Source organism: Odocoileus virginianus, chromosome 7, assembly GCF_023699985.2.
Source record: "Odocoileus virginianus isolate 20LAN1187 ecotype Illinois chromosome 7, Ovbor_1.2, whole genome shotgun sequence".
In the NCBI taxonomy this organism is placed as follows: domain Eukaryota; kingdom Metazoa; phylum Chordata; class Mammalia; order Artiodactyla; family Cervidae; genus Odocoileus; species Odocoileus virginianus.
In genome coordinates, this window is record NC_069680.1 from 19,169,189 (window position 1) to 19,187,444 (window position 18,256).

Here is an 18,256-nt window from a genome sequence, read left to right on the forward strand (position 1 = left end):
TGAGAGTCGGACCATAAAGAAGGCTGAGCACTGAAGAATTGATGCTTTCAAATTGTGGTGCTGGAGAGGATTCTTGAGAGTCTCTCGGGCAGCACAGAGATCAAACCAGTCAATCCTAAAGGAAATCAGTCCTGAAAATTCATTAGAAGGACTGATGCTGAAGCTGAATCTCCAATACTTTAGCCACCTGATGTGAAAAGTCAACTCATTGGAAAAGACCCTGATGCTGGGAAAGATTGAGGGCAGGAGAAAAAGGGGGTATCAGAGGATGAGATGGTTGGATGGCATCATCAATTCAATGGACAGGAGTTTGAGTAAACTCCAGAAGATGGTGAAGGACAGGGAAGCCTGGTGTGCTGCAGTTCAAGGGATCACTAAGAGTGAGACACGACGGAGCAACTGAACAAGTGACCGACTAATTTTTTCAGAAAAATTAAATTATCAGAAAAAGTATAAGTTCTAAACATACAAGGTACTCATTCTTCTAGCTTTGATTTACTTCTTTGACGTTTTCATCTTTCTGGCCACCCAATGTTTTGTAAACCTCTTGGCATTTTGTTTTTCTTCTGGGATCCCCAAGCATTATTCAAAAACAGGGCTGCAGCCTTTTTTTTTTTTTTTACCATTAACCTCTAGTTGCTAAGAGATGGGAACTTGTTTATAGTAGTTCTATTGGTTCCAGGATCATAGGAACAATTCTGTATAAAGGTTTTGCCTGCTTCTTGCCTTGAATCTCTCAAATCTTGGTCTTTTAGCCTTATAGCCAAGTAGCTTTTATTCCGGACAACAGTCTAGTTTTTGTACTTGCTTTCTTAGTCATTTCCCTTTTCAAACAAATGGAAGCATACAATACACACTGTTCTCACCTTGCTTTTCTCACTAACAGTAAATTTGGATATTATTCTCCAATGGTCCAGAAAGAGTGTCTTCATTCTTTGTGTGGCCTCACAGAGTCCATCGAGGGATGTATGTGGTGTGGTTGTCCCTGCTGATGGACACACAAAATTTTCCTATTAGGAATATTCATGCAGTGATCCTTTTATGATATTCTAACATGATATAAACTTGTCCAAGAAATGTTTAGGATGTTTATTTTGATCAGTGTTGCCAAATTGCATTCCAGTTTACTTGCTGACCAACAACATGATAGGCTAAACTGTATAAAATTGTTGCTCTTGGGAGCCAAAAAAGTCAAATATTGATAATTCCATTTGGTTTGTTCTAACACGAGAGGGTTTTGCACCTTCACCAGCTTGGTAAATTGTCAAGCCTTTTGTCTATTAGGTGCCTGAAAGTGCTTTTCCCTATGTTGCAATTTGTGTTTTTTTTTGTGCTAAATGAAAAGTGAATATTTTTTCAGTGTTTAGTGGCCTTCTTTGTTTCTTTTTCTGTGAATTGTCCAAATTGTGTGTTGATTTTAAGCTTTTTAAAATATAATATTTACTGTTAAGAGTTCTATAATACTAAGAAATTGGAGGACTTTGCTGGCCATCCGGTGTTAAGACTGCGCTTCCAATGCAGGAGTGAGAATTAATCCCCTGGTTGGGGAACTAAGATTCCAGATGCCATGGGGCAGGGCCAAAATAAAAGAAAATTGGAATGTTCTGTCGCAGGAAGATACTGCACCCAACTTATCCCTCTCCCTGGGAGAAAACCAGAAAGTCAGTGGGAGGGCCTAGAGCAGCCACTCACAGGGCCTGTAACTGCAGCCTGGCTGCAGGTCCTACAAAGTTTCTGCAGATGCTGTAACCGCAGGCTGCCCAGAGGACTCACCCACCTGACCTCACACCTGGTTAGGGTCAGGTTTCAGCTTTCCTTCCTGAGCTGGCTAGGGCCTCGGCCTGTGTGGTCTTCATCCAAGGCCAGTGAGCGGATAGGGAGTCTGTGCCCAGAACTTAGGGGGCTCAGGGCCACCATGGGCAGAGCTGCCAGGACCTCAGCAGAGTGTGGCCCTTCCATCTTGGCCTCCTGCCCACGCTCAGTCTCCCAACGGCACCCAGGTGACCTGCTCGCCCAGTTCTGGGGCCCCAGTGACTAAGTAGGCTGGTGGGAGGAAGAGGGAGGCATTTTCAGGGCCTGAGGATGGCAGAGGAGGGCACACTTATTGGGCAGAGTGGGTGTAGCCACCACTCAGTTCTGAGAATGCAGAAATGGCTCCTTTAGCAATTTTGTGAATGGCCTCATGGTCGCAGGGATTGGGGATTGAAGAGAACGGCTGGTGATTCAGCCCCTGAGATTCCGAGAATGAGGCCAGAAGGAGCCTGCCCCTCCCTTTACAAGAATGCCTCTCATTTGCAGCAGAACTAAAGGGTCTGAGTTCAGTACCTTGGGGGTTTTCTTTCACTCTCCTTTTTTCTTTGTATTTTCAAAAATGTTTTTTCTTGAAGCCCTATACAGCATGTATGCTCTCAGTCTGATGCTGTGAAATAGGTCCTTGTCTGAGATCTCCTAGACTTCCTAGATCTCAATAAAACTACAAATTAAAGAACACAGGTTCTCAGCCTTGGCTAAGTAGCAGCATCTCTCAGAGAGATTAATAAAAAAAAAACAAAAACTCACATTCAGGACACACCCTAGACTAAGTAGAATTTCTGAGTTGAGGCCCAGCATCGGTAGTTTGTAAAACTCCTGGGAGACACACAGCTAAGGCTGAGAAATGCCATGTGTGTTTCCTTCTAAAAGTTTGTAAGGACACTTTCCCATCTTTCCTCTTTTAAGTGATACAGGACTTAAATGCTCAGCTCTGAAGGAAGGGTGAGTTGGCCTTGGGTTCCCAGCTCTCTCTCTGCCTGTATCACCTGGGCTGGCTCCTTCCCTTCTCAACCTCAACACACCGGGGAATAACAGTACCCCGTCTCCTCCACACAGGGTGGCTATGAAGATTAAATAAGACAGTTCAGTGCCCAGCACATGATAAACAACCAATAAAGGAAGCAGGAAGGGCAGGCAGCCGTGAGCTATTCTGTAAGAGTAACAGAGACACCAAAGATCAGGACTGAAGACAAGCATAGCCTCAGAGAAAGTATTTGAAGTGGACTCAACAAGGGATTAGAATTCAGAATACATGAAGGAAAGACTAGCCACATAGTAAAGTGGATAAAATGACATAAGCAGGCAACACATAAAGAGATACCTGACTCACTAATGTTTGAGATTCATCTCCACTAGTCATTGGGAGGATACAAATGAATTTTTTTTTTTTAAGTACATTTAAGTGAAGTCGCTCAGTCGTGTCTGACTCTTTGCGACCATGGACCACAGCCTACCAGCCTCCTCTGTCCATGGGATCTTCCAGGCAAGAGTACTGGAGTGGGTTGCCATTTCCTTCTCTAGGGAATCTTCCCAACCCAGGGATCGAACCTGGGTCTCCCGCATTGTAGGCAGACGCTTTACCGTCTGAGCCACCAGGGAAGTAATTTGCACCCATCCAGTTATCCAAAATACAACTTCAGCAACAACAGAGAAGGAGCTGGGGTCCACATATATCACCATGAGTACATCTCCCAAATGTTCTGTTGAAGAGAAAAGCAAACATCAGGAAGATAGCATCTAGACACAGAGTTACCATTTATACACATTTCTGTTCTCAAAATACAGCTACTCACTGCAGATGTGGTTGTTACTGTTGTTTAGTCGCTAAGTCATGCCGGACTCTTTGTGACCCCATGGATTGTAGTACGCAATCCAGGTTCCTCTGTCCACTGTCTCCTGGAGTTTGCACAAATTCATGCCTGCTGAGTTGCTGATGCTATCTAACCATCTCATTCTCTGCCACAGATATTGTCCAAAATATCAAAACAAGGCCATTTAAAATCTTTCTTTATCGGTGGTGTCATATTTTCAATTAACAAAGGGATTTGAAGCATTATGACAAAAGGCTTATCTTGGCTAATTCCAGGTGGTAATTACAATGGTGTTGGTCAATGTTATTTTTGGTAGTTTTCACTTTTTATCCAAATTTAAGAGAAAAAAGGAGAGGGGAGTTACAATAATTTGGAGTTCGGGACCTGTGACTGGTAGGAGGGGTCGCAGATGAAAGGTTTCTAAGACCCCAAGATGGTCCCCATCTGCATTTGGACTTGAACCCTGATTTATCTGTCACTGATCCCAAGACACAGAGCAAGAGCCTTTCTCCTCTTACTCCTGGGGACCTGTGTCTGTTGCACCAAAGCTCTGCATTGTCAGCTTCGGACAGTCTTGTCCTCAGTGTTCTGCTGCCACCCCTTGCCAGTGGCACTACTGATGAGGACCACATCCAGCGCCCAGGCAGCATCCTGCTGGAGCCAGCCAAGACCACGCTTAAGTAAACAGCTTTATTTCTTAGCGTTTACCAGTGCAGGCACAAACCTCGTAATTCTACAAAGATCTCACTGAACCAGGATGTTAACAGCAACAAAGATGCAGCACAAAGCCCTCCATTAAGAACCAGCATCTTCATCCTGTCTTCTAAGCCTCACATAGGGGGAAAAATGTGAATACTTTACAAAGCTCTTTTGCAAAATGGTATGTTAAATGAACAACAAATTACATTTTCTTTGACTAGCTTTTAATGCTAATAGTGCCATTTATTCCTGACCTTCAGAAATATGAGATATTTTAAATGACAACGTAAAAAGAGTTCTTGTTTGAAAACGCAAGCTACTTTAGACTGTGTATTATTACTTGTAAGTATAGCATATGCCAGCATCACTCATTTCAGCATCCCATTTATATCTAACTGGTATATATTTCAGTTGACATTTATTGTTCTCCTGCATACGTGTCAAATTCCTTAATGATGACTATGACTAAGGCAGAGACCTCGGTATACATAAATAACATTTGCTACCATATAATCAGTGTTATCTATTAGAATGCTATTTGTGACAAATCATGTTCCAAATAAAAACTGAATTGATTTTTCTGTTATTTTAATATTGTGCCGCTCGCAGCGAGCCTTTGATTGAATCTTAAACACTTTAATGCTCTGTTTTTGTTTGAGGCAGATCAGAAATGGAGTTTGCACGATTCACAAAGCTAAAACGATTTGTAAAACAACAAAATCAAATTTCAAAAAGCATCTTTATTTTCAAGCCAAGGGAATAAATTTGGTAAAGCTATCGTTGGAGGGTACACAGCCTAACAACGAAAGCCTCGCATGCATGGTTAATTTCTATGCATCCATTTTCATCTAAATTAGATTTTAACTTTAATGCAGGGTATGAAAAACCTCTACAGGTTTTTATTTCTACCTTTTCTCTCAAGCAACCACAAGCCTTCTCCTGACTAATCTGAGAGTGACATCACCCCCATCCTCTCCCTCTTGGGAGTGAGTTTGAATTACATTGTGTCTTCTGGGGCACAAGGGGATCGATCTGTGATCCTCCTGAGGGATCTCTCTCTCGGAAGGGCACTTGCTTGACCCATCCTGCTTACTAAAGAAAGCACTTACAACTTGATCCTGACTAGCATCAACCCTTTGGGTTAAGTTCTGGTTTAGAGCAGGGGTCAGTGACTTGGGGCCACGGGCCACCTGGTTTTGTACAGCCCGCTGACTATGAATGATTTTCACATTTAAAAAATTTTTTAATTCAAAAGAGTAATCTTTCCTGATACATGAAAATGATATGGGATTAACATTTCAGTGTCTATAAATAAAGTTTTATTGGAACACAGCCACACATACATTTACATATTGTCTATCTTGACTTTCCTGAGCAAACAGCAGAACTGAATAGTCGCAGCAGAGAACATATGGCCTAAAATATTGACTATCTGGCCCTTTACAAAAAACATATTCAGCCCCCAGGTTTAGCAGGAAAGGCTGCAGTGATTTTTGTTCATTGAAAGGATGAGTACCCTCAGAGCAGGAGGCTGAGGTAGCATCAGAGAAAACACTACATTCATGGCCATAAACCTCATAGAAAGGTTTTTCAGACACTGGTTAATAGTAGTATTAGTCACTCAGTCCTGTCTGACTCTTTGTGACCTCACGGACTATAGCCCACCAGGCTCCTCTGTCTATGGGATTCTTCAGGCAAGAATACTGGAGTGGGCTGCCATCTCCTTCTCCAAGACACTGGTTAAGAGGTCTTCAAAATGTTCAAAAGTAGGTAAAAGGAGGAAAAGGACAACCAAGGGAAACAAAATGTTACAAGGTTGCAGATATGATAAATGTGCACACAAATCATAAAATTAGTCTGAAATGCTCTTAAAGGAATTTAAGAGCACCTGCCAAAATTGGGTTGAGCTTAAGCAAATAGGAGTGATTTGAGGTCAACTGAAGCTGGAGTCTGGGAGCATGGAGGGCAGTGGAGTGTGTCCAGTGCAGACAAGAGAGACCTGGGGAAAAAGCTGCCTTTGGTGTGACCTACAGGGAAACACAAACAAGAAATAAGGCCTGAAGACCCTGGGGCTGGGAAACCAGCTCCTCTAGGTCATGGAGTGCCTGATGCCTGTTCCCTATGCTGGTCAGGAAAGGGGGGACGAGCACATCCTTCTCAGTCTCTGGAGAATCCAGACAAGCCCAGTTTGAATCCAAATACTGACATGCAACTTTTACTGGGGATGGATCAGATGCCTTTGAACGGCCACCGGCAATTTCTTCTGGGAAAAATGGCCCTGAGTGACTTGTTTAACCTCTGTGTGCCTCAGTTTCCTCATCTGTTAAATGAAAGTATATATACTAAGTAGTATTAATTAAGAGCTTCCCTGGTGGCTCAACAGTAAAGAACCCACCTGTCAATGCTGCCAATGCAGGAGATGCGGTTCAATCCCTGGGTCAGGAAGATCCCCTGGAGGAGGAAATGGCAACCCACTTAAGTATTCTTGCCTGGGAAATCCCATGGACAAGGTAGCCTGGCAGGCTACAGTCCACTGGGGTAACAAAGAATCTGACTGAGCAACTAAACAATGACAGCAATACTAATTAAATAAGCTATTCCAGGTAAAGGACCAGAATCTGACATGAGCAAGCATATTAATGGGATGGCTGTTGCTGTTTTATTTTTGGCCAATCACATCTGTTTTGCCTGCCTCGCAGGGTTAGAATGCCTGGAAGAAAAGTACAGCAGTGAAAAGAGCGCTTCATTAGGGGCCAGGAACCCTAGGTTCTGAACCCTCTTCCATTGAGAACCCAGTATGTGGACTCATCATTTGCCCACCCTCAATCCATGTCAGCTCTAGCAATGTACCCCAAGTTCTCTTACCCCAAAGGTAAGGGATAATATTTACTGAGCATAGGTGGGCCAGATTTATATACCTAATCTCTTCAAACTCATGAAATTGGGTTGGCTCTTCTGTTATCTTCTGTTTCTATCAAAATAGAAATCTGGGCTTCCCTGGTGGCTCAGCCGTAAAGAATCTGCCAGCCAATGCAGGAGACACAGGTTTGATCCCTGGTCCAGGAAGATCTCACATGCCACAAGGCAACTGAGCCCATGGGCCACGACTATTGAACCTGTGCTCGAGAGCCTAGGGTTGGTAACTACTGAGCCTTCATGTCACAAACACTGAAGCCCAAGTTCTCAGCAACAAGAGAAGCCACTGCAGTGAGAAGCAAGCACATTGCAAATAGAGAATAACCCCCACTCACTGAAACTAGAGAATATCCCACACAGCAATGAAGACCCAGTACAGCCAAAAAATAAATAAAATCATTAGTGTTTTTAGATAGAAATATGAAGCCCAGCGATTAAGGAAAATATCCAGAGTTACACAGCCAGGAAAAAAAAAAAAACAGAGTTGAGATCTGAACTCAAGGAGCCTCTGACTCTTGGCCACATGCTTTGCAGCCATGCTGGAACAAGGTTAAAGCCATACCTGAGATCCTGTTTAGAGCCACCAGTCATGGGACGGGGATAGGAAACCCAGGCATCCCCTCTCAACATCCAGACTACAGAGAAACCGTCAATTCTCCCACAGAAAGAGAGAGAAGGGACCCCAAAGGAGCACTGTAACTGCCACAGAATTCAAACAAGCCCCACAAAAGGCCGCATTATCATAAGAAAACATATGAACCCATACCCTCCATTTCTTTAGCATTTCCAGATCCAAGGGATTTTGTCTCATCAGGTAATAGAATTGTTTTTTGGTGGCAAGAGTGAGCTCATTACGGATGCAGTTTGTGCTAATAATGATAATTTGCTATGCAGTAAAATCACCTCTCCCTCCCCTGACAGATGACGCTCCAGAAATTATAGGTTAGGGAGAAACAGAAAGGATAAAGATTAAGGGAAAGAATTGCAATGCGGAACTGTTTCAACAAAAGGAGTTTGATTTGCATATTGAACTTGGTGATCTTAATCATGAAGTTGTAGAAGAATTAGAAAAATACTATAAGACAATTTTAATTGCCTTTGTTCAATTTTGTTATTTCTGCCATTGGGTTGTTGGTTTTTGTTTTTGTTTTACTGCTCAAGTCATTTTTAAAGGTCAGTGCCAAATGAATTAGCTAGTGACTTCAATATTGACATGATTTGGTCCCGTGAGTGAAATTAAGATGAGGGCTGTTGCACAAAGTGGTTTCAGTCCTGAAAATGTTAGTTGCTCAGTCGTGTCTGACTCTTTGTGACCCCATGGACTGTAGCCCACCAGGGTCCTCTGTCCATGGGATTCTTCAGGCAAGAATACTGGAGTGGGTTGCCATGCCCTCCTCCAGGGGATCTTCCCAACCCAGAGATTAAAACCGGGTCTCCTGCATTGCAGGCAAATTACTTACCATCTGAGCCACCAGGGAAGCACCAGCCACCAGGTATGCCCCAGATTTCGGTCCTGGTATTTCTTAATTTTTAACAAAACATGGTCTGCTGGAGAAGGGAATGACAAACCACTTCAGTGTTCTTGCCTTGAGAACTCTATGAACTGTATGAAAAGGCAAAAAGACATGACACTGAAATGAACTCCCTAGGGCAGTAGGTGCCCAATGTGTTACTGGCGAAGAGTGGAGAAATAATTCCAGAAAGAATGAAGAGATGGAGCCAGAGCGAAAACAACACCCAGTTGTGGATGTGACTGGTGATGGAAGTAAAGTCCAATGCTATAAAGAGCAATATTGCATAGGAACCTGGAATGTTAGGTCCCTGAATCAAGACAAATTGGAAGTAGTCAAACAGGAGATGGCAAGAGTGAACATCGACATTTTAGGAATCAGTGAACTAAAATGGACTGGAATGGGCGGATTTAATTCAGATGACCGTTATATCTACTACCATGGGCAAGAATCCCTTAGAGGAAATGGAGTAGCCATCATTCATAGTCAACAAGAGAGTCCAAAATGCAGTTCTTGTGTGCAATCTCAAAAACAACAGAATGATCTCTGTTCGTTTCCAAGGCAAAACATTCAATATCACAGTAATCCAAGTCTATGCCCCGACCAGTAATGCTAAAGAATCTGAAGTTGAACGGTTCCCTGAAGACCTACAAGACCTTCTAGAACTAACAGCCAAAAAAGATGTCCTTTTCATCATAGTGGCCTGGAATGCAAAGGTAGGAAATCAAGAGATACCTGGAGTAACACAGAAGAACTATACAAAGAAGATCTTCATGACCCAGATAACCATGATGGTGTGATCACTCATCTAGAGCCAGACATCCTGGAATGTGAAGTCAAGTGGGCCTTAGGAAGCATCAATATGAGCAAAGACTAGTAGAGGTGATGGAATTCCAGTTGAGCTATTTCAAATCCTAAAAGATGATGCTGTGAAAGTGCTGCACTCAATATGCCAGCAAATTTGGAAAACTCAGCATTGGCCACAGGACTGGAAAAGGTCAGTTTTCATTCCAATCCCAAAGAAAGGCAATGCCATAGAATGTTCAAACTACTGCACAATGCACTCATCTCACATGCCAGCAAAGTAATGTTCAAAATTCTCCAAGCCAGGCATCAACAGTACATGAACAATAAACTTTCGGATGTTCAAGCTGGATTTAGAAAAGGCAGAGGAACCAGACATCAAATTGCCAACATCTGTTGAATCATGGAAAAAGCAAGAGAGTTCCATAAAAACATCTACTTCTGCTTTATTGACTATGCCAAAGCCTTTGACAGTGTGGATCCATTACTTCTGCTTTATTGACTATGCCAAAGCCTTTGACTGTGTGGATCACAACAAATTGTGGAAAATTCTTCAAGAGATGGGAATACCAGACCACCTGACCTGCCTCTTGAGAAACCTGTATGCAGGTCAGGAAGCGACAGTTAGAACTGGACATGGAACAACAGACTGGTTCCAAATTGGGAAAGGAGTACGTCAAGGCTGCATATTGTCACCCTGCTTATTTAACTTATATGCAGAGTATATCATGATAAACGCTGGGTTGGAAGAAGCACAAGCTGGAGTCAAGATTGCCAGGAGAAATATCAATAACCACAGATACACAGATGACACCACCCTTATGGCAGAAAGTGAAGAAGAACTAAAATGCCTCTTGATGAAATTGAAAGAGGAGAGTGAAAAAGCTGGCTTAAAACTCAACACTCGGTGGCAGTCCTAAAATGGTGGAGGAATAGGATGGTGAGACCACTTTCTCCCCCACAAATTCATCAAAAGATCATATGAATGCTGAGCAACTTCCACAAAACAACTTCTGAATGCTGGTGGAGGACACCAGGCACCCAGAAAGACAGCCCATTCTCTTTGAAAGGAGGTAGGACAAAATATAAAAGATAAAGAGACAAAAAAGTTAGGAACAGAGACCCATTCCAGGGAGGGAGTCGTGAAGGAGAAGTTTCGAAACACCAGGAAACCCTCTCACCAGCAGGTCTGCGGGGAGTTCTGGAATCTCAGAGGGCAACATAACCGGGAAGGAAAACAAAACAAAACCCACAGAATACATGCCTTAACCACAACTCCCAACGGAGAAATAGCCCAGACGCTCATGTCTGCCACCAGCCAGTGGAGGAGGCATGGATTGCATGCTTAGGGTAAGGATCAGGTCTGAATGCCCTGAGGACAATCTGAAGGAACTAAAGTGAGATAGCAACTCAAACTGTGGGACAGTCAGAGAGTGAGAGAAAAAAAAAAGAGAGAGAGAGAGAGAGAACTCTCCTGTGAAAAGCTCTCACCTAAGGCACAGCCTGGCTGGCTCACAGAACAAAGGATTGAGCAAATACCGAAGGAGAGCTAGCTGGCTGTGGACAGGCCCATCCCCCCAGCCAGAGGCAGAGAGGCAGGCGGGCGACAGCAGAGCTGGAAGGCGAGAGGCAATCTCGGCTCCAGAGATGGCATCCACTACCTAACTGTGAGCAGGCTCCCAGTTGCTAACCAAGTCTTCCTGGGATCCTGGATGGTTGACATCGCCAGGAGGGTTGCAGCCTGAGATCAGCTCCCCAGAGGAGACACATGGCATGCCTGAGATGGCGCTCTTGCGGCGCGCTAAAGAAACCGAGAGGCTGGGACCAGGGAGGTAAGGTGCACCGCACACTTGGGATAGTGCGCTCACAAAGCACGCTGGTTGCTTGAGCTCCTTGGGCCTGGGGAGGGCACAAAATGCAAGCCCAACTGAGTCTGGGCCTTTGTGGAGTACCTGAGAACCTGAATCTGAGCAGCTAGACCTGGGAGGTACACGCAACCCAGGGCCCGCTTTGGACAGTTTCCCTGCAGAGCAACCTGGAGCCTGAGCAGTGTAGACCAGGAAAGCACAGGTGCTGTGAGCTGGGGCAGACCCAGTACGGTCCATACACTGCGAGCACTCCCCACACACGCCAGTGATATTTGTTTCCCGTGTTCCTTCCTCCCCACAGCACAACTGAACAAGTGAGCCTAAATAAGTGACTGCCTTCACCCCCTTGTGTCAGGGTGGAAATTAGACACTGAAGAGACTTGTAAACAGAGGAAGCCAAAATAAACAAAGAAGAGGGAGCCGCTCTGGGAGTGACAGGTGCAACAGATTAAAGCCCTGTAGTTAGCACTGACTAAGCATTGGAAAGGGCCTATAGACCTTGAGAAGAAGTAAAAGCTGGAACAAAGAACTATCTGAAACTGAACTGACCCCACATTTCCCTCAACAGCTCCAGAGAAATTCCTAGATATATTTTTACTATTATCATTTTTAATTTTTTTATTTTTAAGTTCTTTATTACTCCTTTAATTTTCATTTTTATAGCCTACTATTACTTTGCAAAAAAAAAAAAGACCCTATTTTTAAAGCAAATTTCACATATATATTTTCTATAGTTTTTGTGATTGATTTTGTCTTGTATTTTAAATATTGTACTTTTGAGAGTCTAACCTCTACTCTAGATTTTTAATCTGTGCTTTTTTGTATTTGTTATCAATTTTATACCTTTAAGAATCTAATCTTCAGTACCCATTTTTACTTAGGGATGTGATTACTGGCTTGATTGCTGTCTTCCCTTTTGACACTCCCTTTTCTCCCCCAGGTCACCTCTATCTCCTCCCTCCCCCTTCTCTTCTCTACTTAACTCTGAATCTCTCTGGGTGTGGAGAACACTTAGGGAACTGATTACTGGCTAGATTGGTCTCTCCCCTTTTGACTGTGCCTCTTCTCCTCCTGGTAACCTCTATCTCCCTTCTCCCTCTTCTGTTCTCTATGTAACTCAATGAATCTCTCTGAGTGTTCCAGACTGTGGAGAGCACATAGGGAATTGATTACTGGCTAGATTGCTCTCTCCCCTTTTGATTTTCCCCCTCTTCTCCTCCTGGTCACCTCTATCTCCCTCCTCCCTCTTCTCTTCTCCATGTAACTCTGTGAACCTCTCTGGGTGTCCCTCACTGTGGAGAATCTTTTCACCATTAACCTAGATGTTTTATCAGTGCTGTATGGATGGAGAAGTCTTGAGACTACTATAAGTATAAGACTGAAAGCCAGAGGCAGGAGGCTTAAATCCAAAACTTGAGAACTCCATAAAACTCCTGACTCCAGGGAACATTAATTGACAAGAGCTCATCCAAAAGCCTCCATACCTACACTGAAACCAAGCTCCACCCAAGAGCCAAGAAGTTCCAGAGCAAGACATACCACACTAATTCTCCAGCAACGCAGGAACATAGTCCTGAGCATTAAAATACAAGGTGCCCAAAGTCACACCAAACCCAAAGACACCTCAAAACTCACTATTGGATACTTCATTGCACTCCAGAGAGAAGAGATCCAGCTCCACCCACCAGAACACAGACACAAGCTTCCCTAACCAGGAAACCTTGACAAGCCACTCATCCAACCCCACCAACAGGGAGCAACCTCCACAATAAAGAGGAACCACAAACTTCCATCATACAGAAAAGCCACCCCAAACAGAACAATCTAAACAAAATGAAAAGGCAGAGAAATATTCAGCAGGTAAAGGAACATGATAAATGCCCACCAAACCAAACAAAAGAGGGGAAGATATGGAGTCTACCTGAAAAAGAATTCAGAATAATGATAGTAAAGATGATCCAAAATCTTGAAAACAAAATGGAGTTACAGATAAACAGACTAGAGAAGAGGATTGAGAAGATGCAAGAAATGTTTAACAAGGACCTAGAAGAAATAAAAAAGAGTCAATCAATAATGAATAATACAATAACTGAGATCAAAGGCACTCTGGGAACCAACAAGTAGAATAACTGAGGCATAAGATAGGATAAGTGAGGTGGAAGATAGAATGGTGTAAATAAATGAAGCAGAGAGGAAAAAATAATTAAAAGAAATGAGGACAACCTCAGAGACCTCTGGGACAATATTAAACACCCCAACATTCAAATCATAGGAGTCTCAGAAGAAGACAAAAAGAAGGCCATGAGAAAATACTTGAGGAGATAAATAATTGAAAACTTCCCTAAAATGGGGAAGGAAATAGCCACCCAAGTCCAAGAAACCCAGAGGGTCCCAAACAGGATAAACTCAAGGCGAAACATCCCAAGATACATATTAATCAAATTAATGAAGATCAAACACAAAGAGCAAATATTAAAAGCAGCAAGGGAAAAGCACAAATAACACACAAGGGGATTCCCATAAGGATAACAGCTGACCTTTCACTAGAAACTCTTCAGGCCAGAAGGGAATGGCAGGACATAATTAAAGTGAAGAAAGAGAAAACCTACAACCCAGATTACTGTACCCAGCAAGGATCTCATTCAAATATGAAGAAGAAATCAAAAGCTTTACAGACAAGCAAAAGCTGAGAGAATTCAGCACCACCAAACCAACTCTTCAACAAAAATGTTAAAGGATCTTCTCTAGACAGGAAACACAAAAAAGATTTATAAACTCGAACCCAAAACAACAAAGTAAATGGCAATGGGATCATACTTATCAATAATTACACTAAATGTAAGTGGGTTGAATGCTCCAACCGAAAGACAAAGACTGATTGAATGGATACAAAAATAAGACTCCTATATATGCTGTCTACAAGAGACCCACCTCAAAACAAGGGACACACAGACTGAAAGTGAAGTGCTGGAAAAAGATATTTCAGGCAAATGGAGACCAAAAGAAAGCAGGAGTCGCAATACTCATATCAGATAAAATAGAATTTGAAATAAAGGCTATTAAAAGAGACAAAGAATGACACTACATAATGATCAAAGGATCAATCCAAGAAGAAGATATAACAATTATAAATATATATGCACCAACATAGGAGCACTTCAATATATAAGGCAAATGCTAACAAGTACAAAAGGGGAAATTAACAGTAACACAATAATGGTGGGAGACTTTAACACCATACTCACACCTATGGATAGATCAACTAAAAAGAAAATTAGCAAGGAAACACAAACTTTAAATGATACAATGGACTAGTTGAACCTAATTGATATCTATAGGACATTTCACCCCAAAACAATCAATTTCACCTTTTTCTCAAGTGCACATGGAACCTTCTCCAGGATAGATCACATCCTGAGCCATTAATCTAGCCTTGGTAACTTCAAAAGAATTGAAATAATTTCAAGCATCTTTTCTGATCACAATGCAGTAAGATTAGATGTCAATACAGGAAAAAAACTATTAAAAAGACAAACCTATGGAGGCTAACCAACATCCTTCTGAATAACCAAAAAATCACAGAAGAAATAAAAAAAGAAATCAAAATATGCACAGAAAAGAATGAAAATGAAAACACGACAACCCAAAACCTATGGGATTTAGTAAAAGCAGTGCTAAGGGGAAGGTTCACAGCAATACAAGCTTACCTCAAGAAACAAGAGAAAAATCGAATAAATAACCTAACTTTATACCTAAAGCAACTAGAAAAAGAAGAAATGAAGAACTCCAGGGTTAGTAGAAGGAAAGAAATCATAAAAATTAGGGCAGAAATAAATGAAAAAGAAACAAAGGAGACTATAGCAAAACTCAACAAAACTAAAAGCTGGTTCTTTGAGAAGATAAATAAAATAGACAAGCCATTAGCCAGAATAATCAAGAAAAAAAGGAAGAAGAAGCAAATCAACAAAATAAGAAGTGAAAATAGAGAAATCACAACAGACAACACAGAAATACAAAGGATCATAAGACACTACCATCAGCAACTATTTGCCAATAAAATGGGCAATTTGGAAGAAATGGACGAATTCTTAGAAAAGTATAACCTTCCAAAATCGAACCAGGAAGAAATAGAAAATCTTAACAGACCCATCACAAGCATGGAAATCAAAACTGTAATCAAAAATCTTTCAACAAACAAAAGCCCAGGACCAGATGGCTTCACAGGTGAACTCTACCAAAAATTTAGAGAAGAGCTATCACCTATCCTACACAAACTCTTCCAGAAAATTGCAGAGGAAGGTAAACTGCCAAACTCATTCTATGAGGCCACCATCACCCTAATACCAAAATCAGACAAAGATGCCACACAAAAAAGAAAACTACAGGCCAATGTCCCTGATGAACATAGATGAAAAAATCCTTAACAAAATTCTAGCAAACAGAATCTAACAACGTATTAAAAAGATCATACATCATTATGACCAAGTGGACTTTATCCCAGGGATGCAAGGATTCTTCAATACTCACAAATCAACCAATGTGATACACCACATTAACAAATTGAAAGATAAAACCATATGATTATCTCAATAGATGCAGAAAAAGCCTTTGACAAAATTCAACATCCATTTATGACAAAAAGCCCTCCAGAAAGCAGGCATAGAAGGAACATACCTCAACATACTAAAAGCTATATATGATAAACCCACAGCAAACATTATCCTCAATGGTGAAAACTTGAAAGCATTTCCCCTAAAGTCAGGAACAAGACAAGGGTGCCCACTCTCACCACTACTATTCAACATAGTTTTGGAAGTTTTAGACACAGAAATCAGAAAAGAAAAAGAAATAAAAGGAGTCTAGATTGGAAAAGAAGAAGTAAAACTCTCACTGTTTGCAGATGACATGATCCTCTATATAGAAAACCCTAAAGACACCACCAGAAAATCACTAATCAATGAATATAGCAAAGTTGCAGGATATAAAATTAACTCACAGAAATCCCTTGCATTCCTATACACTAACAGTGAGAAAACAGAAAGAGAAATTAAGGAAACAATTCCATTCACCATTGCAATGAAAAGAATAAAATACTTAGGAATAAATCTACCTAAAGAAACAAAAGACCTATATATAGAAAACTATAAAACACTGATGAAAGAAATCAAAGAAATCAAAGATGACACAAATAGATGGAGAAATATACCATGTTCATGGATTGGAAGAATCGATATAGTGAAAATAAGTATACTACCTAAAGCAATGTATAGATTCAATGCAATCCCTATCAAGCTACCAAGAGTATTTTTCAGAGACCTAGAGCAAATAATTTCACAAATTGTATGGAAATACAAAAAACCTCGAATAGCCAAAGCAATCTTGAGAAAGAAGAATGAAACTGGAGGAATCAACCTGCCTGACTTCAGACTACACTACAAAGCTACAGTCATCAAGACAGGATGGTAGTGGCACAAAGACAGAAATATAGATCAATGGAACAAAATAGAAAGCCCAGAGATAAATCCACATACCTATGGACACCTTATCTTCGACAAAGGAGGCAAGAATATAAAATGGAAAAAGACAACCTCTTTAACAAGTGGTGCTTGGAAAACTGGTCAACCACTTGTAAAAGAATGAAACTAGAACACTTTCTAACACCATACACAAAAATAAACTCAAAATGGATTAAAGATATAAATGTAAGACCAGAAACTATAAAACTCCTAGAGGAGAACATAGGCAAAACACTCTCCGACATAAATCTCAGCAAGATCCTCTATGACCCACCTCCCAGAATATTGGAAATAAAAGCAAAAATAAACAAATGGGACCTAGTTAAACTTAAAAGCTTTTGTACAACAAAGGAAACTATAAGCAAGGTGAAAAGACAGCCTTCAGAATGGAAGAAAATAATAGCAAACGAAGCAACAGACAAAGGATTAATCTCAAAAATATACAAGCAACTCCTTCAGCTCAATTCCAGAAAAATAAATGACCCAATCAAAAAATGGGCTAAAGATCTAAACAGACATTTCTCCAAAGAAGACATACAGATGGCTAACAAACACAGGAAAAGATGCTCAACATCACTCTATCAGAAAAATGCAAATCAAACCACAATGAGGTATGATTACATGCCAGTCAGAATGGCTGCTATCCAAAAGCCTACAAGCAATAAATGCTGGAGAGGGTGTGGAGAAAAGGGAACCCTCTTACTCTGTTGGTGAGAATGCAAACTAGTACAGCCAGTATGGAGAACAGTGTGGAGATTTCTTAAAAAACTGGAAATAGAACTGCCATATGACCCAGCAATCCCACTCCTGGGCATATACACCAAGGAAACCAGAACTGAAAGAGACACGTGTACCCCAATGTTCATTGCAGCACTGTTTATAATAGCCGGGACATGGAAGCAAGCTATATGTCCATCAGCAGACAAATGGATAAGAAAGCTATGTACATACACACAATGGAATATTACTCAGCCATTAAAAAGAATACATTTGAATCAGTTCTAATGAGATGGATGAAACTGGAGCCCATTATACAGAGTGAAGCCAGAAAGATAAACACCAATACAGTATACTAACGCATATATATGGAACTTAGAAAGATGGTAATGATAATCCTATATGCAAGACAGAAAAAGACATAGATGCATAGAACAGACGTTTGGACTCTGTGGGAGAAGGCGAGGGTGGGATGATCTGAGAGAATAGCATTGAAACATGTATATCATCAAGTATGAAACAGATCACCAGTCCAGGTTGGATGCATGAGACAAGTGCTCAGGGCTGGTGCACTGGGATGACCCAGAGGTATGGGATGGGGA

General features: G+C 41.4%; 1 non-coding gene across 1 annotated transcript; it reads right to left on the reverse strand.

Moving 5' to 3' along the window:
- Positions 1–3,339: 3,339 nt before the first annotated feature.
- Positions 3,340–3,411, reverse strand: TRNAC-ACA (transfer RNA cysteine (anticodon ACA)). The gene has a single exon. It is a non-coding gene; the product is annotated as a tRNA-Cys (tRNA).
- Positions 3,412–18,256: the final 14,845 nt, after the last annotated feature.